Below are 12156 nucleotides of genomic sequence, written 5' to 3' on the forward strand. Positions count from 1 at the left end.
ATCAATAAAAATAAAAAAATAAAAAATTTATTCAAATTAAGAATGGTACATTTTAAAACAATTTTCCACATGGAATGGTGGTTTTTCCTGGCAAACAGGACAATAATAACGTGTTTCGTGTACACACACAAACAGCATGGCTTTGTCGGGCGATTCTTTTTTTCTGTTGGTGGTAAAATTTCCAAATAATGAAAATCCCTATTCCTCCTGATATTTTCTGATGCTGTAAGCTCATCCATTCCAACAAAAACTGAGATAAATTGATCTCTAAATTTTAACGCAGTCATTGCATTTCCAGTAATCATGTTATAAAATTTATGCACATTTTGAATGTATACCTCAAAAATGCGTATTGCCAATTTCATTGGTCATCTAATTGTCTTTCGTAAGGTGGAATAGTAAGAAAGCATTCGATCAGAAAGATCGGTGCCTGACATACCCAAATTATAATCCCCAACGATATTTGGTTTTAATTGAAATTGACCATTCTGATTTTGCGCTTCAACCATTTCAAATTTGTGCATATTTGAAATGGAAAGAACTTCCCTCTTATCTTTCCATTTGCTGACTACAACAGGACCTCTTTGCCAGACAAATTCCCCTTTCTTTAGTTTCTTCTGAATAACATCTGGTGGATTGTTTTTCTTATTATTTCTCAGCGTTCCACACACGTACGTTTTTCGGTCGGTAAGCGATTCCGTCAGAGCTACAGAATTATAAAAATTGTCCATATGCAATACATAACCCCTGTCTAAATATTCTTCCATCAAGTGGAATACAATATCATATGTGTGATCCATTTTCGCTAAAGAGGATTCAGATTTTCCTGTATACATTTTTATTTTTATTACCAATCCATTTGATTCGCATAGGTCATAGAATTTCACGCCATATTTATGTATTTTGTTTTTTATGTATTTCCGAAACGCCAGTCTACCGCGCCACAACACCATTGACTCATCACTACATAAGTTTCTGTCTGATGTGTAGCTATTTCGCATTACACTATTAAAATTATCTAGGACTGGTCTTAATTTGTGCAATTCATCATTAGCTGCTTGGGAATTATCTGCAAAATGCAAATGATGCAATAAAATTTGAAATCGATTTCGGCTCATTTTAGAGTGCCAAAATGGCAAATTGTAAAGTTGATTTGTACTCCAATAATGCTCAATGGATGGTAAATTACAAGGACCCATATGAAGTAAAAGTCCAAGAAATAATTTCATTTCAGGTATGTCTGTTGCTTTCCATTTGAAATTCTTTGACTTTTTTCGATCTGCGCTCGGCTTTGCCCAATATTTTGTAAAGCATATAAATTGGTTTGTTCTACTAAAATTGTGAGAAAATCTTCAGAAAAGAAAAGTTCAACTAACCTTTTGATACTGAAATTTCCAGTGTCAATTTTAAAACCTGCAGTTTCAACAAAGTCAAATTGTGGGGGCTCTTGTTCTGAATTTTCCCAATAAGTAGATGTAAATGTATTTGGCTGGATGCTAACTTCATCTTCAAAAGTTTCTTCATCATCTGAGTCACCGCTAGAGTCTTCTTTAGGATCATCTTCAGAATTGGAACCAAATATTTCATGAAATTCACCATCGCTCATATTAGCATAAGCTTCTACTTCTATATCAGTAAGTTTTCTTTTACTGGCCATGGCGAAATTGAAGGTTCTTAGAGACTAGAAACTAAAACTAGACTAGATGCAATAAACACCGTCGTCAGTGCATGTAATATATAGGTGGAAGTGATACGAGATTACTCATAGTTGGCCTATGAAACAATTCTCTGATAAGCTGGCTACTAGATTACTTATAGTGACTTTGAAGATGGGGATGATACGAGATTACTCGTAGTTGGCATATGAAACAAAATTCTGTCTGATAAGCTGGCTATGAGATTACTTGTAGTGACCTTGAAGACCTGAAAGTGCTTGGCCTGTGGGAACAAACTATGCCTGAGGAGCGTGGCAGCAAACGTGTTAAATAACTCTTTATTACTATGGAGATCTCTGATGAGCACTTTAGGCACATCATGCTTTATGAGTTCAAAAAAAAGCAATAGTGCTGCTAACACTATAAAAAATGTGCAAGAAGTGTATGGTGATAATGTTTTAAATGGAACCAGTGATGGCTCCAAAAATTTTGACAAGGGGACTTTAGCTTGAAAGACTCCCCTTTCTTTGAGTTCCATGTCTCTCTCAATAATGATATGCTGGAAGCTACTGTTGCAAGAAATGCCAATTCAACTGTTGAAGATTTAGCAAAAGATCTTAATTATTGTCGTCGATCATCCATTGTCATTTGCAAGAACTTGGAATAGTATTTAAGCTTGGCAAGTGGGTTCCTCACACTTTAATGAACAACAATCAAAGAGAGCACGTCAACATCTGCACTGCTCTTCATTCTTGAGAGGTTCAATCTCCATTTTTGAGTTGTGTAGTGTAGTCATATCCAGGTCATTTCAAAATTAACAGAAAAATGCAGAGAATACCGAATCCCTCTATGTTTCCTCTTTATTGATTTAAAAAAAAGCATTTGATACCACAGAACACAATGCAGTCATCAGTGCCTTACTGGAAATAAATGTAGATTCTACTTACATTCACATGATAAAAGAAATTAACAAAAATCAGACCACACAAATAACCCTATTTGATCAACCTATAAATACAGATACAAAAAGAGGGGTCCGTCAAGGCGATGTGATCTCCCCAAATCTATTTACCAGCACTTTAAAATACATTCTGAAAAAAATAGACCTAAACAGAGGAATAAGCATAGATGGTGAAAAACTACAAATCCTTGTGTTTGCCGATGATCTAGTACTGATATCCCACAACCCAAAAGACCTAGAAGAAATGGGTGAAAAAATATACACAAACAGCAGTAAGATAGGCTTAGAAATGATTCTAGAAAAAACAAAATGGATCAAAAACATCTACACAAGTGACAGTCACCTATGTATTGATAACATCCCTATAGAACAAGTTGACTCCTACAATTACTTAGGACAAACAATAAAAATGAATAATGATTTATCTGAAGAACTAGCAAAAAGAAAGAAAGCTGCATGGCTATCATTCAACAGACTAAAAGAAACACTTAGTGATCCAAATCTTGACATCTCTGCAAAGGCAAAACTATTTAATTGTGACATACTTCCATCACTCACATGTGGATCAGAAACATGAAACATGACAAGAAAAGAAGAAGAAACTCTCAGAATAACTCAGCGTACAATAGAACGCAGGATTTGTAACATCAGCAAAGTGGAACATGTTAGAAACACGGAACTAAGAAAGAGATCGGGCATAAAAGATGTGGTAACTGCAATATATGAAAGCAAGATGAGATGGGCAGGTCACATAGCCAGACTCAGGGATAACAGATGGACATATAGAATATTCAACTGGCAACCAAGAATAAAGAGAAAAGCAGGAAAACCACCTACAAGATGGGAAGATCCACTAGTGAAATCTATGGGAATAACATGGAAGAGAGAGGCTCCAGATCGAGATCATTGGAGGAATCGTTGTGACCTGCACTCATGGAGAAATCCTGAGTGAAACACAGGTCCATCAAGATAATCAAAAGGTAGTGTAGTCACTGGTGATGAAAAATAGATACTTCATAAGAATGTTAAGTTCCTCTTAATGTAGATTCATTCAGGGAAACAGGCTAAACTTCAGCCAAGACCTTCACCTTCAGAAGGTTTTGAACTCTTGAACACCAATAATCACTGCTGAAGTATACTATGAACAACGATCGATTGAATGAAAAACTGAAAGGGTGTTGTTTTTTGCCATGATAATGCATGCCCTCATGGTGCAAGAATCACCTTTACCAAGATTGAAGAACTCAGCTGGGAAAGGCTTCCACATCCTCTGTATTCTCCTGATCTTGAACCCTCAGGTTACCACTTATTTTGAAGTTTGCAATATTTCATTAATGGAAAACAATACGATACATTAGAGACACCGAAATTGAGCCTATGCAACTTATTTGCCTTCAAGCATCCTGAATTCTATACAAATGGTATCATGAAGCTTTATTATTATTATTACGGGCGACTCCAGGGAGTCCTTAGACTCATCGAGGGAGGCCCTAAACATCATGTCCACACAAGTATTCAACACTCTCACAGTATCTATCATACCTTGCCTTGAACTCACTCACTGTCATAGCACCCACAACAGTCTCTGGCAGCTTATTCCACTCATTTACCACTCTAAAAGTAAAGAACCCAGCTCTAACACACCCTTGCTAACCACACTCTTGCCCAGCTTCCATAGATGTCCTCTAGTTCTCCCACCACCAGTCCTGATCTCAAAAATATCCTCTGAATTAATCCTATAGAAACCCTTCAGCAATTTAAATGTCTCAATCATATCTCACCTTTTCCGCCTATCAACCAATTTCTGCAACCCACAAATCTTCAACCTGTTCTCATAAGGTTCATTCCATAGACCTGCTATCATCTTGGTCACTCGTCTCTGGATCTTCTCCACCTCCTCCCCATCAAGAAGAAACCTAGGTGACCAAATCTGGGCACAGTAGTCGAGATGAGGTCTTATCAAGGCTCGGTACAGAGAAACAATAACTTGCTTGTCTCTGCTCGTCAAAGTATTTTTCAACAACCAAGTGAGTTGATGAGCTGATTTAGCCACTTTTGCAATGTGCCCCCCCTAAACTTCATCTCCCTATCCACCAACACTCCCAAGTCCCTGATCTCACCAATCTCCTGGAGTACAGTTCCACCAATGTGGTATGCTGCTGCTAATCTTTTCACCCCAAAATGCATAACCTTACATTTTGTCACATTAAATTGACATCCATTCTCCTTAGCCCAGAACTCCAATCTATCCAAATCATCCTGCAAGATTTTGACATCTTTTGCATTCACTATTGCCCTGCCCAACTTTGCATCATCAGCGAACAAATGAACTGTTCGTCTTAGATCCTTCCCTATATCGTTAATGAACAAATTAAATAGCAGTGTTCCAAGAACAGAACCCTGCGGTACACTACTAGTCACAGGCTGTCTTGTGGACTCTACTCCTGAATAAACTACTCTCTGATATCTCCCCATCAACCACCCACCTATCCATCTCACCAACCCTATATCCATTCTCATATGTTGCAGTTTGCGGATTAGAATTCCATGTGGTATCCTGTCAAAGGCCTTAACCAGGTCCAGCAGTATCACTGTAAACCTATTACTCTTATACAGTTCAGCCGTCACTGTATTATAAAACTTGAGCAAGTTACTAAGGCATGATCTAGCCTTCACAAAGCCATGCTGTCCCCCGTACAGTATCTCATTTTCGTCAATCCCTTCACAACATTGGAAGAATGTTGTTGGTTCAAATGGAGAATATATACTTGATTAAATTAGCAAATGATTTATCTTTTATATCCTTTCAAAACTTAATGCTAAAAATGACATTACTTTTGGAATAACCTGATATTTTATACATATATTTTATACATCAACATCTTTGTTGATGTATAAAATATATGCAGCTTGGAATAGGGTGGTTAGGGAGGAAGGGCACCATATTTAAGAATATGATACAACATATCTTTCCTCTGCAGGAAAAGTGGAGTCATTTTCAAAATGCTTGTGTATTCAATAAATGAAACACCTCATCTTTTGAATTAGTTCATATAAAATATATATATATATATATATATCATATCATATCTGGATAGGTGTCTAAGTGTGCAGAAAAATACCGAATGGTTCGCAGAATAAATATCCTTAAATTTGATGCCCTTTCTCCCTAAACTACTGTATTCCAGTTTTGTAAATATTAATATTCCATCAACAGAACAAACCTGTAGTATCTAAGTAAGAAAGAATATTTATAACTTTTTAAAACGAAATAGAAATTAGAAAATTCACTGATCAATAAAATATTACTTTCACTGTATAAGAATAAAAATAGTATGAAAATCTAAGAAATAATATATAAATACATAAAAAAAACTATATTTTGTGTGAATTTATCATATATCAGTATCAATGCAATATCATTTCAATTTTCTAGTGAATAACATTTTCAGTGAATTTTTTCTTCAGTGAATTTTCCAGCAATGAATAGTTCGCATTATGAATTTTCTCTGCAATGAATTGTCCATGAACCTTTTTTGAGGTTCAGTCTATAATAACAAAGTCTATGACATTGATCTAAAACCTGAAGTGAATAATATTCTGCAAGGTTGGAGTAATTGAAAACCTCCTCCATTTTAATGCACAACAGTAAATCAGTTCTACAGGCCAGTTACTAGATAGCAGGGAATTGAATCTAATGTTGCAATGTACCAGCAAGTTTCCTGATCAGCTAGTCAGAAAGACTTCTAATCTATGACTACATATCACTTCCATAACATTAGACCTCCCTGGAGCAGTTGAAGCCAGTTTATAAAATGGTGATGGATGCTTTCCATATTTAACTCTCTATTTAACTTTATGAACATGAAAATAAAATCATTCTCATGACACTGTAGAAAGCCACTATCATCTCTCAAAAATCTACCTTAAAATATTTTAAAAAAAGCACAGAAAAAGCTTTAAAAAAATAACAACAACAAAAAAAACCCTTCTATATCCAGTTCATAACATTTGCAGCACAAATGTAAACATCATTAATGTGTACAGCATACAGATAACTAAACCTGATACTTGCTTTTGACTGAGCTTGAAAGAATATGGTAGATCAGGTAGTACCACGGTATGCTTATTCTCGTCAAAAGGCTTAAGACGTTGGTTATGCATTTTGTAGCTTATTTTAGGTATGCTTTATTTGTAGGTAACTTTTTTTCTGGACAGTTACTTCTCTGGTTGGTAGTGCTCAATCAATGTTTTCTCCTAGATTAATATGTAAAAATGTCTTGCATACTGCTAGTTTAGTGCTTTGGCTAATTTCTCTCTTATTCCATATAAATTTTTATTTAACTGGCTTCCTGACATACCAGATTTACTTATGTTATTTGTTTCCATATTTAATTTACTATCTTAATTAAAATTTGTGCCAAAACAGCTGAAATATTTTACTTGTTCTAAAGGTGCTTGATTGAGAATGTACTTCATGCTTTCCACATACCCAGCTATTTTCATAATATGTCTTTTTATTGCTTATTTGCATGCAAAATTTGTTATGTTACACCACTTATTCAGTTTTAGTTAGGGTCCTGAAGAGTTTCATTGTATTTATTTAGGAATATAATGTCACCTGCATAAAGTAAAGAGCTTAATTGAATATCCCCAATTTTGATGTAGGTTTAATGTCATTTTGAAAAGCAAAACTTAAGCCCCAATGACAAAAATCTGAAGAAACTTTGATTGATTTGCCACAGAGGAAGTTGTCTGCCAAAGATAAAACATCCAGGCTTTCTAGTTAACTGAATGTAATGAAAAAGAGAAAAAATCATATTTATTGGCAAGTAAGTCAGAAGGCATGCTTAGTACAGAGAAAAATATAAGAAAGCAGAAGTCATGAGATGATTTTGGCAAAATCGAAGATCATCATCATCAAATTCCTGCCATGTACCCTCAATGGGTGTACAGGATATGATAGTTCCACAAGAAAAATTTACGTCATTACTAACTTCCTATCTACAATTTTCCTCCAAATCAGTCTGTTGCCTGTCAAGACCCCAACATTATCAGATCTTATATTTCTATCTTCTAAGGCACTTTTTACCGTATCGATCCACCTATATCTTGGTCTTCCTCTGGGTTTTTTTCCTGCCAACCTGACAGAGAACACTTGTTTTGCTAATCTTTCCTCTCTCATTCTGTTTAAGTGACCATACCACCTGAGATAAGCTCTGCTAACACATTCTTGGATGATAATAATATCAAGTTCTTTCCTAATATCCTCACTTTTAATATGATATTACTATTGATGTAATTTGTTCATGCCCCTAATCTTTCTCAGTATTCTCATATCTGCAGTCTCTAATTTTTGGTCAAGTGTTTTACTTCTGACCCAGCTCTCAGATTCATAAATTAAAATTGGTTTGAATACTGTCTTGTATACAGCTAATTCAGTGTTTTGACTAATTTCTCTTTTATTCCATATAAATTTATTCAGTTCTGTTGTCTATTTCCATATTTAATTTACCATCTTCACTAAAAATCGTGCCTAAGTATCTGAAATGTTTCACTTGTTCTATAGGTTCTCCATTCACAATTCAGTTGATATTTTCATTGTCTTTGTCTTGTGATTACTGACCTTCATGCCATATCTATTACAATAGTTATTCAATTTATTCATGGAATCTTGTAGACTTGTAGCTGATTTATTTAGAAGTATAACATTTAATTTACCATCTTCACTAAAAATCGTGCCTAAGTATCTGAAATGTTTCACTTGTTCTATAGGTTCTCCATTCACAATTCAGTTGATATTTTCATTGTCTTTGTCTTGTGATTACTGACCTTCATGCCATATCTATTACAATAGTTATTCAATTTAGTCAGGGAATCTTGTAGACTTGTAGCTGATTTATTTAGAAGTATAACATCGTCCGCATAAAGCAAAGAGCTGACATTAACATCTCCAATTTTGATATCAGCTTTAATACCACTTTCCTCCATAATGTGATCCATATAGATAATGAATAACAGAGGGGATAATGTACATTATTGTCTGACACCAGATTTAACATTAAACCATATTCCTATCTAACTGCTAACTTACACCTCAAATAAAGGCAAAGTATTGCTTGATATAATGCCGCATTGACACCATATAACTGTAGAGCTTTGAATAGCTTCTCTCTTGACACCTTTTCATATGCCTTTTCTAGATCTACAAAACTTAAATCCAGATCTTTGTTATATTTCCATGATTTTTCAATTATTTGTAGTAAAGTGAAAATCTTATCCTGACAGCCTCTATTTGGCCTGAATCCGGCTTGTTCTTCACCAAGCTTTGATTCCACAATTCTTCTCCACCGTTTCTCAAGTATAGTATACCTCCATAACTCTTGCCAGGAACACTCAGTAGGGAAATATCTCTGTAATTCTCAGAGTTCATTCAGTTTTATTTCCCTTTTTATATATGGGTTTTATGAGAGCTCTACTCCAATCATCTGGAATTCATCCCTTTATCCAGATATAAGTCTTACAGCAGTGCAGCTGCTGTAAGACTTATATCTCCATACTTGAGCATTTCTGGTCAAATATCGTCTACTCCTGCTGCCTATCCACATTTCAGACCTTTGATGGCTTTTTCTACTTTAAGTATGGATATGTATTACAGACTGCATGCCTGTTGAGTGTTTTTTTTTCCACTGTGCTATCAATGCTTATTGCATTTAATAATTTTTTGAAGTAATTACTCCTTACTTCAAGGATATCTTTTTCTCCAGTTTTCATGTCACCTTTACATCCCTAATTCCTTTTACGCCACTCTTTCCTCCATTTCTATTCTTCAACAACCTCCAGAATATCTTGCCACCTTCCTGATATTTATTTTCAATTTTCTTACCAAAGTTTTCCCATGACTTTTGTTTAACTAGTTTTACACAGTGTTTAACTTTCTTACATTTGTCTCTGTATTCTCTAAGAGAACAAGCTGACTTATTTGTCAGGAACTTTTGATGTGCTTTCTTCTTTTCCTTCACTGCCTCTTTAACTTCCTATGTCCACCATGGAGTTCTTCTGATTTTTTTTTATCCTTGCAGACAACCTCACCACATGCCTCTTTGGTTGAATCAATCAGTGTTTTCTTCAGGGATTCCCACTGAATCTCCAAGGTTTGGTTGCTATTCTCAAACTCTTTCATTTTTTCATGAATAAAATGTTTGTGTATTTTAGTCTACAGTTCATATCTGAAAGCTGCTCAACTTTTATTCGCTTTAAAACTTTCTTATATGTTCTTCTTTTTCAATATGAAATTCAAAAATTTGGAAGATAAATATCATAAATATGGCAGGATGTTGTAGAGGCTATTGAAAAGAGCATAGAAATGGAAAAAAGAATACTGTAAAAGGAATTGGAGATGACAGTGGTGACATGAAAACTGAAGATAAACATATTCTGAATGTCTAGTGTAATTGCTTTGAAAGATTGTTAAATGGAACAAGCATTGACAGAACACTTGTAGAAAATATTCAAGAATTATTAAATCAGGAGTAGATTAGTACTTGAGATAGAAAAAGTCGTCAGAAACATTCAGTATGGAAAGGTAGCTGGAGTAGATGATGGAGACCACAAATGCTCAAATACAATGGTACATGCATTTTATTTTATGCTATGTTGCGTAATCCAGAAAGCTTGAAAGTGAAAGTTAGAAAGTGAAATTCTAGATGATTGGTGTGCTGCTAGTATCCTTCTATAAACATGGAAATAAAACTGAATGTGAGAATTAAAAGAGGAATTCCCTATTAGTATTTAGGCTTATATGCTGGTTTACACTCATAATTATATTTAATGGAATGTATACAGCACAGAGAAATAATTAAACAGCAGGTTTAATTCATTCCAGTATTTCATCTCTGTCATGGAGACATCGACTGGAATACAATATTAAAATTGTAATAAAAAACACACATAACAATACGCGAATAAAATTAGATTATTTTAAGCCGAAAGTCCTATGAGTGGTATCCCCTATACTCTTGGTTAGCCTTAGATGCTGGGTGGGAGACGTTGATACATCCTTAGCCTTGGTGAGTACCACCTTATCAAGTTTGTACTTTAGAAATTATGTGGCACATAGAGAGTAGTGTCCATAGCTTGTCTCCAAATATTGACAACAACATCAGGCTTGATGCAGCTAACATCCTTTGGCAAGCATTGCCACCTAAAAGAAATCTCTCCAATAGTGTTCTCTGTAAATTCTGCAAAGACAACAACATAATCATTACTAGAGTTGACAAGGGTAATGCTATTGTTGTCTTCAATACCAGTGATTAATTGCAAAATGAATGTGCAAAAAACATCAAAAACTCAAACCTTTTAGTATTCCCCCCCCCCCTCTTCAATCTTATGGGATGGAGAGGTAATTATATCTCCATCCCGTAGTAGTTGCTACTAACACCTCCTTCTCCTTTAAATTAGCCAAACAGTTAGCTAAATCTTTTAATTCTGCTTGCTCGCTGGCTACACATCATCTTATATAAAAAATTCCACACATTTCAAATCTTTAAAACAAAATTGAGTTTTAAATAATACTGATATTATGGAAACTTTGATGTCACCTCATTATTTATGAAATCCCCCCCTTTCTGACAATTTAAGTTTACTGAAAAATGTCCCCCCCTAACATTATTGATATATTTAATTAATTGATTCATATTGGTTACTTCTCTTGTAAGGACACCATATAAACACATAGAAGGTAGTACTACATAGGTACAATCTCCTTCTCCAGCCAATTTCTATATGGAGCATTTTGCAAAACATGCTCTTGATACTGCCATTCTCAAACCTTTAGGCATAATTAAACTCTTCTCTTTCACCTCAACAGTTAACACCCCAGAATCTAGTTCACTATAGAAAAAGAAAGTAACAGTATCTTGCTTTTTTCTAGATAATTTGATCACATGTTTTTCCAATGGTACCCTTTCTCTTTCATTTCCAGAAAACCTATTAGTCTGTAATGGGAAAGTCTGTAAACATACAGACTTTCCCATTATCCTCCCCTCCCCTTCCTCAATGATATGATATCATCAAAACCATTGTGAATGGAGCCTCTGACCACTGTTATACACAAGCTTAACCTACAGCTGAAGTCATGAAGTAATGATACTATTCATTGGGCCATTTTGGCTGGCATTTTAAAAATTTACAGTTATGGAATTTGTAAATTAAGAATTAAATTTTTGATATATCAAACTTATTAAATTCTTACAAAAAAGTTGCTTTTTTATTTACATATTCATTTTAGTGTCATTTCTGTAATCATTTTTAATTTGTGTTGTTAATGTATTGATATTTTTAAAATGAAACAAAATTAAAATCAATGCAGGTAACTTCATTATTAGACTAAGGCTGAGTTACATTTGTAGATAGAGTGATTTTGTTTGGTTTATCCTTGTTCAAGTAGACAAAATTGGTCTAAGAAGACCTGTAACTAACAAATGTAATAGATACTGATGACTTCATTACTATTTAAAACAGTGTGGCTGAACATGTCTG

General features: G+C 34.6%; 1 protein-coding gene across 1 annotated transcript in view; it reads left to right on the forward strand.

Annotated features, from left to right (window-relative positions):
- LOC150101349 (U3 small nucleolar RNA-associated protein 25 homolog) overlaps window positions 1-12156 on the forward strand; it is a 52519-nt gene that overhangs the window by 20143 nt on the left and 20220 nt on the right. The window lies entirely within an intron of this gene.

Source organism: Typopeltis vanoorti, chromosome 11 (genome assembly GCF_054136105.1).
Source record: "Typopeltis vanoorti isolate ZY-2024b chromosome 11, IOZ_Tvanoo_1.0, whole genome shotgun sequence".
Lineage (NCBI taxonomy): Eukaryota > Metazoa > Arthropoda > Arachnida > Uropygi > Thelyphonidae > Typopeltis > Typopeltis vanoorti.